This window comes from Protopterus annectens, chromosome 8.part0 (genome assembly GCF_019279795.1).
Source record: "Protopterus annectens isolate FY-2018-M chromosome 8.part0, PAN1.0, whole genome shotgun sequence".
Lineage (NCBI taxonomy): Eukaryota > Metazoa > Chordata > Ceratodontiformes > Protopteridae > Protopterus > Protopterus annectens.
This window is the reverse complement of record NC_056741.1, coordinates 1,972,095,526-1,972,106,783: the sequence shown is the minus strand read 5'-3', so window position 1 is coordinate 1,972,106,783 and position 11,258 is coordinate 1,972,095,526. Positions and strand designations below refer to the sequence as shown.

The window sequence follows — 11,258 nt, the reverse complement described above, 5'->3', positions numbered from 1 at the left end:
GATTCTCAGGACTGTAAACGTGTTTCGATAGGCATACATGCTCAGCCGTTTTTTGTTTATAGTCAACTGATGTAAACTTACACTTTTGTTATGATTGTAACATTATTTTTGCTGTATCTGTTTAGCTTGCTGTGATGCATACTTGGGAGTTTAGGCAGTGAAATACAGTGCTTGTTTTCACTAGCTTGCTGTCATGCATGCTTGGAGTTTAGGCAGTCAAATGACCACTGATGAGTGCAGTGCTTGTTTTTTCCCCTTGATCTTTGGGGGGAAAGTGCAGTTTGGTGTAATTAAGTGATAGTAGATAGTTATTTTATTGAATGACTTCAGTGTGACATACAAACTAGCTTGCTGTCATGCATGCTTGGAGTTTCGGCAGTCAAATGCAGTGCTTGTTTTCACTAGATTGCTGTCATGCATGCTTGGAGTTTAGGCAGTCAAATGACCACTGATGAGTGCAGTGCTTGTTTTTTCCCCCTGATCTTTGGGAGAAAGTGCAGTTTGATGTAATTAAGTGATAGTAGAAAGTTATTTTATTGAATGACTGTAGTGTAACATAAAAAACTAGGCATGACTTCATCCAATTTTTGTTTTTCTACCGTCACACCATCACAGCGAGTATCATTGTCACTTACTCTGCTTTGGTGCTTGGCAGGGGTGCAGATAAATGAAGGCAAAAAAATACACTCTTAACAACTTTCAGAAAAATAGTAAACATAACTTAAAAAAGTAATTTGGTCCGCCATTAAACAAATCTTACATCCTGCCCAAAAAATCCACCCTAACCCCTCTCCCAATAACTCACCACTCAAAACTGCAATAGAATCCATCTCTTATTTCATGTATAGAATAACATTTCTAACCAAGGATTTCCAACAGCTAGCCGTCGCCACATCCGCTTTCACCTTCAAATCTGTGCCCACATCCTGTGTAAAACTACTCTTAAACTCAAACCATGCTGTACCTCAGCTGATGATCTTCTCTATCTTAAAACAGCAGCTGATAGCATTGCTTATCCTGTCTCAAGCCTTATAAGCAGGTCAATACAGGAATTCCAAGTTCCCTGTCTGTCTGGAAAGTAATCACACATTATTCCTCTATACAAAGGAGGAAATTCAGTTGACTTTAAACTTATAGCAGTCTTATCCCCCCTTCAAAATACTTGAAAAATAGTTCAGCAATTATTTAGAATATATCTCCTGCAGGAAAAACCTCTATCCCCTACACAACACGGCTTCTGTCCCACCCACAGTGCTAACATTACACTTCTAACTGTTATTTTTACTAACAATAAAGCCGAGCCAATGAGGAATGGCTGGCTAAAGGCAAGTCTGAAGTGAGTCCAAGGACAACCATTTTATTTATTATTTATTTATTTTTATTTTACATTTGTTGACTGGGAGTGTCCAGCTGAGCTATTGCCCTTTTTTCAGTGGAGGCCCGAGAAAAAAAGCTCCAAAGATATACAATGCAATAAAAATAGCAGTACAGATACTTTTCAATAAAAATAGCAATAGAGAATTTTGGTAGTTAAAAATACGTAAGCTATATGCATGTATATTGTTGACAGATAAAACAGTACTATAAACAAAAAAAGAGACTGTTAAAAAAGTAGAATAAGTTGTATGTTTTGGTTTAAAAAAAAGAGTTGAGAAAATATAAGGTTTTGTATGCAAAGTAGCAGAAACTTAAAATGTTACATAAGAATTTCAGGGAGCAGAGAACAGAAGAAGCTTTGGAGGTTGCATAGGATGAAGTAGTTAATGGTAAGTTTTTGTAAGTTAGTTTGACTGGTACTATAAAAGGTAGGTAATAATCAGGGAGGGTGAGTACAATGGCAAGACCAGTGTTTTTTAAAGTGGTCTTTGGTTGCTAGCTTAAATTGTTTGGGGTGAATCAGGGACCTTATTTTGAGTGGGAGTTTGTTCCATGCAGTAGAGGGATGGCAGCAAAGATAGACGTGGGCAGAAATCAGGCTGATATAGGATGGAGTGCATGATTTTTAGTTGAGATTGTAGGAACAGGTGAAGTAGTTCGGGCCAGTTCAGGTATTTTAGGGAGAGAGAGTGGTGAGATTTATATGTTTGTTGAGCTGCAAATCTAGCTATTTTGTGGGTGGTTGATTCTAATTTGGTAAGTAGGGAGGAGTTCAGATTTGTGAGTATTTGGGAACAATAGGTTAAGCATTGTAAAAGGTAGGCATGGGTAAGAGAAATCCAGCTTCAGTAGTTAGGAATTTGTTATTCCTGTACAGTAGTCCTAGCTTTTGGTATTTTTTTTATACACTTGTTAATGTGAAGATCGAATTTTAGTTGGTCGTTAATGGTAATGCCAAGGAGTCTTGTGCTAGTTTTGACTTCTGTAGCATTTACGGGAAATTATGGAGAAGGAAAGTTTAATGTGGTTTGCAGATTTAGGTAGAAAGAGTAGTAATTTTGTTTTCTTAGGGTTGAGGATGAGCTGATTATTAGTGAGCCATGTCTCTACTGAGTTGAAAGATGTCTGGGCATTTGTTAGGAGTAAGGGGGAATTAGCAATAGTTATGACTGTAGAGTCATCTGCATATTGGACAAAGTTAGATTGAGGACAAGAGGAATGGAGTGAGTTGGTGAAGATATTTAAGAGCAGAGGTCCAAGAATGGAACCTTGGGGAACACCAGTTCTTACTGAGACAGGAATGGAACCTTGGGGAACACCAGTTCTTACTGAGACAGGGTTAGATAGTGCTGAGTCTCATCGTACTGATTGTAGCCTATCAGAGAGCTAGCTAGAGAACCATGCAGCCATGCCTCATTGTTCCTTCCACTTGTCCAGCACACTGATTGTTTCAAAGTGTGGCCTTCACTAGAGTTGTTTGGCAGTTAGTGCATAGGATTAAGGCTATGAGTTGTTAATGGACAGCTTCCTAGTCTCAAGGGTACAGAGTTTGATTCCTTTCACCTCAATTTTCCTACTATGTGACTTTAAGCAAGTCACTTAATCAAACAGTACTCCAGATTGGGTTACCTCTACAAATGGACACTTTGACTTGTAGACTTATCTGGTTATGAAGGAAATAAAATAAAAGTAGTAGTCACCAAATAGTGACAAGTATGTCTGTTTCAGACTGCATCATATCCTTTAGAAAATACTTGCTAATGCAAAGATTTTTATTCTTCTAACTTTGTAAGTGTAGAAAACCAATATTTAAAAGCTGTTCCTAATTTTGAGTTGTCTCTGATTCTTGAGCTAAGAAGTTGAGAGGGCAGAAGATGGTTGTAATGAGTTGCACTGTATGATTCTAAGAGCAATAACTTAAGATACATTTCTGGGAAATTGCAGTAGTGAATGTAAAGACATCATATGTTCCCAGTTACCTGTTTCTTTCGCATCACACCTCTGACATTTGCCATCTACCTGAGGGAAAATTCTTAGGAGTTTGCTTGAGGTATTAAAATACCTATGAAAGTACTTTCAAGAAGAATCCTAAATCTTCTAGATTCTGTTGCATGTTTTGGAGACAAAATCCATCTCATTGTTTCCTTGTGAATTGCTTATCTAGGCTCTTTTGCCAGGCTTTTCTAACCTCCTGTGATTGGTTCCTATAGTCATCATGCAATATTTTGTATGCTATACTAATTACCCCTTTTTAACAGCAACTTCTGTTCTAGATTCAACTAAAAACTCTACTAGAGCATGCCTTTCACATAGGATTCCCCTATCCCTTTTTCTTCTCTTTGCCTATACTCTGATATCAATCCCTGATAAGGAAGGCAGTCTCTAGGCAGTGGTCCAAATGTCTCTTGGCCTCTCCCCGTATGCTGTATCATTTTTGAGATAGAGCCATTTATATACAAGTAGCAAAAACAGCCAGCAATGTAGGGACAGTCATCTTTAAAAATAGTAGGTGGGCCCATTTAAAGTGGTCTTTCATTAAGTTTAAAGCCTCCATTCATGATACATCTTTGGAGGGAACCAGGAAGTATGGATTTTTGTTTGTTGATTCACCCACCAAAGACCTTGCCTCTCTATCTTCATCCAGTTGGCAAATTCATTTCAGGGCACCAGAGACTACTCTTTGGCTAGGGAAAAAAACCCTACAGCCTATTCATTCATACTGTTCCCCAGTGAGAGCCAAGGGGTATGGCGCAGGCCAGCATGCTGGTCCTGGGGGGCTTGGAGGGAGCAGCCTACTATCACCCCTTGGGAGAAATTACCCTGGTGACTCTTGAGTTGAAGAATGCCTCTGCATGCCAAATTCCTCTTGGCTACATAGTGGGAATGCACTTTAGTGGCACATGCTTGGACAGTTTGGAACTCCAGTAGGTGGCATCCATGTGACAGAGCTTTCCTTTCTGTCAGGATGAATGAGCAGGCAGTGGCCACTTACTGATATCCTCCCTACACAGCTCCTACAGGCACCCACACCACTAATTGAAGTTGAGCAGCCTGTGGCTTAGTCAAGGCTTTATCCACGTATGCCATGGAACTGGCAGACAGTAGGGATTCTTAACCATTAAGGCCACTGTTGCAGCCATAGGTGAGAAAAGTTGAACAGACAAAATACAAGACTTGTCTTGCCTTGCACTTGGAAGTTGTAAGTGGAGAGAAACGTTCTTGGAGAGTTTAAGTCGTAGAGATTGGTCACTTCTTAGGGTTGGGCATTTAACATTCAGCTTTAAAACTGAGCTATTTTTTGTTCAAGTTTAAATAAGTCTGAGCAATTTTTCTTACCATCTATAAATACAGCAGGAGAGGCCAACAGCATTCAGGGGTCTCACTTTCCAATTCCTGAACAGATGGGAAACGTGTTTCTCTGTCAGGTGCTTCCTCTAGCATTTCACTTGACTTAAGAAATGGGTGTCTGTCCAACCAGTGACCAGTCTGTTTATCTCTCTATCTCTATATCCACAAAGCCATCTGAAGAAAACACTTAAATTTCTCTGTCAGCCACATTTGTGAAGGATTGCACAATATTATCTGCCATGGGTGCCTGGAGCTGAGGTTGGGGAAGGTAGAGTTTTCATTTCCGCTAACTGTAATGAACATAAAATGCCCGCAGACCTGCTTCTCTTCCCTAGTAAGCTTTTGAGAACTTGAAGTGAAAGGGAGAACAGAATGTAGGGCAAGCCTCACATCATGCTGTTGAACAACTGCAGAGGAAGAGACTTCACTCAATAAAACAGGCCCCCTAAGACTAAGGGCCCAATTCCAAAAGACTTGCTCTCAGTGTAAGTGACCACTTAAACTGACAGCAGGTCTTTTGGAATTTGGCCTCCAGTGTATTACTCTGTTGAGAGAAGGCCTTACATTGAAATAAGTTACTTACACTGACAGCAGTATTTTCGGAATCAGAGCAGACTTACACTGAGAAGAACTCGTTTGGAATCTGGCCTAATGCCTGCCCTAAGACAGGTCTGCTATTTATACTCTCCAGGATTCAATAAAGCCTACATGGTCGTTTTTCACCATGTGCACGTTGTGTCACGATGTGCACATGGGCACAGAAAGTTTTAGATTTAGTAAGTGCCGTGTAGAGGCATGCACCCCCGCGCAAACAAGGTGAGCACTGCAGTATGCTAATTACAGCATAAGCAGCTGAATTGCATACTAATTAACTAATCTAACATGCTGGAGCTATTCAACAAGCTATGAAGCATCCGTGTAGACTCTGTGCTGGTTTTCCCTGTAAATTCCAAAACATTTGGAATACAGCCATGGAATGGAGTCTACACACACAGAATGATAGGAGGCTGCTGCTTTAATTCATTTGTATATGCTACAGGCTGAAGCCAATGCTGCTGCTTCTGCTGGTAATAGGCCTAGGCCGTGAAAGAGAAGAGTTTTCAGGTGCCATTTGATTTTTCACAACTTACGTGATGTGGAAATTGTAGAGTGCTACAGGATGGACAGGGACACACCACAGAAACTCTGTGATCTCTGCCATCCTCAACTCAGAACTAGAGCCAACTGAGGGCAACCCATCCCAGTGGAGACAAAAATATGTGTAGCTCTTAGAATCCTAGCTACACATACCTTTCACAAACCAACAGGGGACATACTGGAGGATGTCACAGGCATCAGCATCCAGGATCCTCCACCAGTTCCTGAATGTGAAGCTCCCACATGCCAGTGACCACATATATTTTCTCCGTAGTTCTGAGACGAGGGACAGAAATGTGCAGGAGTTCTGCAGCGTAGCACACTACTTTAAAGTACTGGGTGTCATAGATTGCAGACATATAGAAATGAAGGCACCACCTGGTGAACAATGTAGGCTTTACTTTAACAGAAATGGCTATCAATTGCCAAGTTGTGTGTAATGCCAGGGGAACCCTCTTGAACGTGTGTGCTGGCAACTCTAGTAGTTACCATGACTCTCATATCTGGCACACCTCCGAACTGTACCAGACGTTTGCTAGGGGGGAATATCCCACAGGGTCATTGACTGGGGGATGCAGGTTATGCACTGGAACCGTTGCTGATGACACCCATCAGAAATGCACTCGCACAGAGACACACACACACACACATTGAATAATGCCATAATGAAGCGCATGCTCAAACCAGAAATGTCACAGTTGGAATATTTGGGCTGCTGAAGTCACAGTTCTGGTGCTTAGATACATCTCTGGGAGCTGTGCTCTATTTTTAACTACCATTAATGCCCAAAGCCTATGTAACAAACTGCCTACCTTCCATGCCTGGCTTGCTCATAATCACCCTGACATAGTATCAGTCACCGAAACATGGCTCAAACCACATTTGAAAGACTCCGAAATCACCCCCCACTACAGAATCATAAGAAATGTTCTTCTTTCGGCTTTTCCCGGTTAGGGGGCGCCACAGCGGAACTCCGGTCTGCTAATGATTGCAGTAGCTTTTTTTAAGGGTGCCAGCTTGACACCCAACCTTCAACGAAGGCACGCCCATTCTACGCATGTCTTTTGAACGCCACTTGACCGCGGGGAGGACATGCAGACTACACACAGAAGGCACTCCCGCCGAGAATCGAATGGGAGAACCTCTTGTTGTGAGGCAAAAACACTACCGCTGCACCACCGCGGCTTACAGAATCATAAGAAATGACAGAACCCAAAAGAAAGAAAGTAGAGTAGTACTACTTTTTTTCTCCTCTCTAACAGTAAATCCTTATACCAGTCAATATACTTGAATTCGGTACAGCTGGAATAACCCTAGCTCTCCTAAAAATCAACAACTGCAAAAACATAGCTATAGCCGCTCTAGATATCCCACCTGGAAATAATATCCCCCTTCTGGAAGATATTCTTTCTTGGTTCTCAGCTAATATTACCAACGAAACAATCATCTTAGGAGACGTTAACATTAACTGGACTTCTATTCATTCACCCACCTCCTCCCAGAATACCAGCTTATACAACTTCTCCCAATTAGTTGACTGTCCTGCTAGACCTAACAAAGGCAATTCTTCAGGCAGTATCCGGGACTGGATATTAGTCTCTCACCCCAACAATATTTCTGACAGGGGCACTCTGCCCGATTCCCTCATCACCACCTTCCTGTCTTCATTCATCGCACTCCTTCCTCCCTACACTTACAACACAATTGTATCTTAATCCGCAATCTCAAAAACATCAACCCACAATCCATCTCCGATAGCTTAAAGAGATGAACTAGAACCTTCTGAAAACTCTTCCTCTTGACAATACTTTACTTACTTTAGTACTACTTTTATTAACCTACTAAACTCCTTTGCCCCTCTCAGAGCGAAAAGAGTAAAATCTATTACTGCCCCATGGCTTTCCTAGAAAACATTAATGCTTATGCATAACTGTGACAAATCATGGAAACTCCACCAAAAATGTAAAACACCCAACTCCCTTACTGAATTCAAACAACTTCTTAATAGATTAAAAAACTAATTGTTTCTGACCACAAATCCTACTACTCTAAGCTTCAAAATAAGCACAAATCCAATCCCAAAAAGTTTGGAATAGTATCTCTACCCTCCTCATTCCTGGCCAAAAAGACAATCCCTGCCCTGACCCTACCTCTCCAGACCATATCATAGCCACCAATTTAACTCCTTTTTCATAGACTATTGCCAAGCTCACCAAAATTTTCCCTCAGAACTCCCTCTCTCTCCTTCCACTCCTCTTACCCATAACTCCTCTCACTCTTCCGCAAATACTTCACACCCCTATCTGTTCTCCTTCAAACACATCCCAGTGTCCACTATAAAAAAACTTCTCCAAATGCTAAAACCATGTTCCAACAGCCCCAACAACCTTCCTGCTAACTTCCATAAGCTAGCTGCAGATGGCATAGCACTCCCCATATGTATACTAATCAACCGTTCAATCCAAGAATCCTGCGTAGCCCTCCTCTGGAAAAAAGCCTTTATCATACCCTTACATAAAGGAGGCAATAACAGTGACACCCCCAACTTCTGCCCCATAGCCATCCTCTCCCCTATCTCAAAAATTCTTGAAAAATGTATTCACCTTCAACTTTTACCGTACCTTTTAGATAACTACCTGCTTACCCCAACACAAAATGGATTCCGACCTGGACATAGTACCACCACAGCTCCACTATCCTTTCTTGAAAACATTAACTGTCCCTGTGATTCTGGAAGTATTGTCTCTGCTCTTCTCTTCTCTTAGATCTATCTAAGGCCTTTGATACAATTTCCCATAGCCTTCTTCTATCTAAGCTCTCCCATTTTAGTCTCTCTCCCTCCTCTTTGAATTGGTTTTCCATTTATCTTTCTGATAGACAGCAAGCCATCAAATGGAATAACTGCACCTTCCTCTACCTTAATACTCTTGACTGGCATTCTCCAAGGATCTATCCTGGGCCCATTTCTATTTAATGTCTTCATAAATGACTTCCACCAATGCATCCCTAATGACAAACTTGTCCAATACGCTGACGATTCAACCATTGTTTGCTCTGCGGAATCCCTTCCTAAACTCATGCAAATAACACAAACCACCTTCAACAGCACTGAGATTTGTATGCATAATAATCACTTGGCTCTTAATGTATCCAAAACCAAACTCATGATCTTCACCCCTTCTACAAATACCATAATAGACTCAAACTCCTTCTATATAGTAAGCCAAAATAAAACTCCCATTGAAATAGTCTCCGAAACTAAGCTTCTAGTCGTCCTTATCGATGAGCAATTGAAATTTGACATTCACCTCCAAACCAATATAAAAAAAACACCAGAAACTAGGAATGCTTTACTGGCACAGTAGCTACCACACTTCTTCAACTAAGCTTACCCTCTCTACCACATACCTCCTTCCCTCTCTCATGTACGGAACTCCTCTCCTTACCAACCTACAAGCAACCCTCAAAGCTACACTAGCATCCTGTGACAGTAAAATCTCCAAATTTGCTACCAGCTCATAATCCTCATCCCAACAATGTGAGTCCTTACACTCCCTGAACTGGTTGGGACACTCTATCTCTCCTATATTCAACTCTCCACTGCCCATAAACTCATTTTCAACCCTTCTCAATGCCCCTCCCTCTTCTCTAGCCTTACTGTACACCTTTCTGGCCTAATCTTCAGAGCTAATAATCAAAACCTCCTTGAACTACACAAACTATCATGTACCCCTGGGCAACTTCTTCTATTTTTCTCCCTTGTAAAAAAATGGAACTCTCTTCCTCCCCACATCTGTACTACACAAAATCTTTCCTCTTTTAAGTCTTTGCGCCATTCATATCTCTCCACTACCTGGGAATGCTCCTGCTCCCACCCCTCCTAACTTCCCCTCCTTCTCCTCCTACTGGCTTACCCTAGCTTAGATAGGCAGTCTTACTTGCCACATAAGATAAAATGAATATTCTCTCTTTAGGGTTCTATACTACTTGTAACTCAACTCTGTTGTATGAAGTTATGTATTAATTACTGCTAGTTTGTTTTTGGAACATACTATAGTAACTCTTGCTATTACTGCTTGTTGATCTCTTGTATGTACATACGATGGAGCTGTTACTGTATTAACTCTTGGTATCAGTTCTTGCTGACTTTTTGTACATGTATACTGTGGAGCTTTTCTCCCTGGGCTTCCATTGAAAAAGGGCTCATCTTGGCCCAATGGATTTTCCTGGTTAACAGAGTACAAATAAATAAAAATGTACCATACTACACAACATAATCCTGAGGAAACAGCTTCAGCAGGATTAGCAAGGGGAAGGAGCACACACATCTCAGCACCAATGTTAAGGTCACCACAGCCACAGGCGGGTGAGGAAATAAAGAGGGAACCACCAGCTGCTGTGGGTGTAGGTAGACATAGGCGTGCTCAGTATACCCTTGCATTGGCTAAGAGACAATGCATAGCACACTCACTCACCACCTAGGAGCCTAAAACCTTCCTTCTGCATACATACATATAGTAACATTGATGCTTGGCAACTCACACAACCTTTACCTTTCCTTGTATTGGCTGTGTACTGCTTGAATCAATCAGTCAGCCCTGAGATACATCTGTGTCAACTGCTGCTTTTACAAGGTATGTCTCTAACCTGGAGTGTTTTGTGTAATAATATGAATGAGTAGCATATCATTGTATCACATTAATTGGTAGAGTAAGCAAGTAAGAGGTGGGAGATTGCTACTGAAATGATCTTAAAATGTGACATCAGAGATTTGTGTGACTTACATGTGTTCATTATTAAGTTGTAGGCCTCAGGCATCAAAGATGCACACAGTCATTCCCCTGAAAAGTAGTGATGCACACTGCATGTACCAGTTTAGCACCATACATTTGTAATGAAAATTCATTAAAGAGAAGAGTTAGAAAGTAATTATATACTTTGCAGTTTCTGACTTCACAACCCTCACAAGGTCATTCACAATAAAGTTGGGAAATTTTGATGTCAGTTGTGTAACTTTCCAAGGCCAATATATGTCAAAGGTAAAATTACCAGTTCAACACCACAAATGCAGATATAGTAAGCACTTTAAGTCAGATATGCACCCTGAGCATCAGACACAAAGCTTATGTATCCAAATGATAGAAAACAGGGATATGGCACAGTTGTCATCACTTGCACAGGGTGTTGTGTAGGGGAGCAGGAGGCCTAGGCTGGTATCAAAGGTTGGTGAGTGTGTGTGTGTGAGTAAGAATGAGAAACTGGCAGACACATGGATAAACCAACAAATGGCCAGTGAGACAAAATGAGTTTGAAGCTACACGAAAGAACCATGTAACTGTTGCGTGCATGTCTGTAGGGGTCCTCCAGGTGAAATTGGTGTGTTAGAGTCTACATGG

At 41.2% G+C, this 11,258-nt stretch overlaps 1 protein-coding gene across 1 annotated transcript in view; it reads left to right on the top strand.

Annotated features, from left to right (window-relative positions):
- Positions 1-11,258, top strand: part of TRADD (TNFRSF1A associated via death domain) — a 246,507-nt gene that overhangs the window by 645 nt on the left and 234,604 nt on the right. The window lies entirely within an intron of this gene.